Genomic DNA, 3,326 nt, shown 5'->3' on the forward strand with positions numbered 1-3,326 from the left:
TCCATATTGCACAAGTCACAACCTTGAGTCCTGTGTCAGATTGCCCTACAAGATTGAACTCTACGCATGAAATGCTAGGAGTAGCCATAAAATTGAAAGCTGGGATTAATATTCTGTGTAATTCTATCCTCACATTATCTGATTTTTATATTTCCCTAAAATAAATTGACAATATCTAAAAATTTCTCTTCAGCTTCAAGCAGCGAGCATGAAACTCAGCAAAGAGAGCAATGCGACTTTTCCGATGGTCGTAGTATCAGTGAATCTACTGCTCGACAAGATTGAAAATACAATTACAAAGCTAGACAACAACAACAAAAGAAAAAGAAGCGAAATGGACGAAAATTTTATATTTGTCTTCCAAGCATTCCCTAGTAAAATGCCAAAGCATTACCGTAAGACTGAGTAGCCCTAGTCCTGGATCCAAGGGACAAAGTGGAAACATTTTACCTCACTAGCTTGGGAAAGGAGATGACGAAAGGAAATGTACAAAGTTCGAGGAAATTTATAAATATTCTCAGCAAGGAGCCACAAATTATTCCATTTAAATTCCAGGAAGAGTAATGCACCTCTAATGAAGACATCTTGAATTTTATTGTATGCCTCCTCTTCCACCTGTTCAATTAGTTCCCTAACTAGAAGAGAGTTTGATGAGTACTTCAATCTACTTCGGGTTTCTAGTCATGAGGATTTTTTTTCAGTGCTGGAGAGAAATCTAGACAAATTTGTTATTCTAGCCAAAATAGCAAGTGATATCTTTTTAATTTCTGCCACTTCAGTGTCTGGTGACACATTCATTTCAAAAGCTTCTGTTGCTATTAGAAAACATCGTAACAGACTTAGAGATGAATCGGATCGATGGTTTTTGTGTACAAACTTTTGGACATCGCAGATCAAAAGAAAGAACCATTAAATCATACGCGAACAATGTATGTGCTATAGACTTAATCCCAATAGATGATACGTAATATTAGAAAAAGCAGCTTTTATAGATATGCAAGTTATATTACTTTAAGCATTTTTCCTTTTAATTTAGATTTGAAGCAGTTTCAGTTCTTGCAAGTATGTGCGTCACGGCCACGATGAATCAGACACACTAGGTACAATCTGCTACTTAAGGAAGGGTTCAAATTTTCTTATATTTTAACACCCTAAAAATTCATCTCTCGATTTTCTCGAAACCTACGAATTACGATTCATCATCGATCATTTCATTTTGTTCATCCCGATGTAATTTATCGATTTGAAAGGCAGGAGTAAAAGTGGGGAACGCGTGGAAACGGCGTCCCTGACTTCCTATAAAAAAAAAAAAGAAAACATTATCTTCGCCAAGAGGCTGGACAGCCAGGAAAAGTAGTCATTCTTTGTTCCTATCAAGCAACTCATTAAAAAATGCAGGTGAAACTACTCCAGAAAAGGATGACACTGACACTTGGATATGTGCTAAAAATCAAGGTGGTCTAACACTGAATATCAAAAAGCTTTCATGTGACAATTGTTTTAGTAATTCAAATAATATTCTTTTGTTTTAAACCGTGAAATTTGGCAGTCTATAAGACCGGTTTTGGACGGACATCGTTTAAAATTAAGAAGAGGGGTGTATGAAATTTTTTATGAAGAATTCTACAAATTCAATAAAAGACGTCCACTAAAGTTTTTGTATCACAGATGTTACAGCGGTGATATAAAAAAGCATTATTTTTACGAGCATTTTCAAGGTGTCTCCAACCGAAATTAAAAAATATCAATTCATAATTAAAAATGATCCTGAATATTCAGAGCCCACAATTCAAGTGTTTGCGTTTGGGAATTACAATTATGAAGAGAACTTGTATTCCGACGATTTGCAAGGGGTGATTTTCGAAAAGATATTGCACAGCAATCGGAAGTAGAAACACCAACAAGAAATAGAGAACTTATGCGTAACGGTCCACGGGAAGCAATAGGAGCAGGAAATTTAACACCCTATCCTTCCAAGTCGGTTGTTAAAAAAAAAAAAAAAAATAAGCACAAGATGATGAAATCAGACAATTACCATACGGATGTCTTCACAGATATAACCGAAACAAGAAAAAGTTAATAAATGATGGAATTCAGTATATTCATGAAATTCTTTATATTCCCTTTCGAGTTCACCTATATTCAGAACAACAATTTAAAATATTTGCACAATTGTGTAAAAGGAAGGCTCTGTTCATAGACTCAACTGGATTTATCTGTCGTAGACCTAATTGGTACAGTGGTAAAAGAATATATTATTATGTCGCTCCTTACCAGTTGAAAAAGAATTACCAAAACTTTTGGCTGAAATGCTATCTGCTGATCATTCTGTTCCCTCTTTGTCACATTTCTTTTCCAATATAAACAGGCATTATAAGACGTATTCCAAGTCCGATATTAGTTTAATAGAAGTTGATTTTAGTTTCGCTATGATTCATAGTGTTCTAAAGGGATTTAATGGTGAGAACATAATATCATATTTAGAAACAAGGTGGATTGAGTGCTTTCGTAATTAAAATTTTCAAGGGTCTTGCATTCATATACGCAATTCGCATTTGTCTCACGCGGTTCTTACTCACATCTGCGGAAAAGATGTAGAAAAGAGAACACAAATAGCATGTCGAAAAATCATTCGACTACTTCAAGAGTCAAGATCACTGACTGAAGCAACGTACTCGTACCAAATATCCTGCTGGTTACTCTATTCAAAAAAAAAAAAAAAAAGTGAACCCCAAAGTTGTGTTGGCTAAAAGATCACTTGACAAAAACATTGAATTTACATCAGATCGCACAAATAAATATTTAAGGCATGAAGGAGGTAATCTCCTCAGAGAAAGTTCTCCGTTTTATCGTCATTTTTTTGTAGTGTGAGAGCGAGTTTTTACTAGCCTTAAGAATGTCGATCTGACGGGACTACAAAATAATCCCTTTTATTCCGAGCGTGCAGGTAATATATTATTGTACTATTTCATGCCGTACATCCCTTTATGGGGCGCATTAATTTTGACGCGGAAAACATCATTAAAAGGAAAGGTAAGAAGCAGAAATGCTCTGGTTGAAGGACATTCCAATACACTAAAAATCATCTTTTGAAAGGAAAGTTATGGAGAAAACCGGGAAGACTAATTACGATTCTCTGGACAAGCATCCAAGGGAAAACAAGAAGGTTATATGGTACGATGTGATAACAAAATAAAAAAGGACAAACAAAGTGAGCATTTAGTTCAAGAGGTTTGGTCAAGAAGAAAAACCCGAAGTCAACAGTCAAACTTCAAACGATAAAGTGTTTTAACCAGTTGATAAAGATTGGCAAGAGAAAACTTGTA

Source organism: Thermobia domestica, chromosome 7 (genome assembly GCF_964235325.1).
Source record: "Thermobia domestica chromosome 7, izTheDome1.hap1.1, whole genome shotgun sequence".
In the NCBI taxonomy this organism is placed as follows: domain Eukaryota; kingdom Metazoa; phylum Arthropoda; class Insecta; order Zygentoma; family Lepismatidae; genus Thermobia; species Thermobia domestica.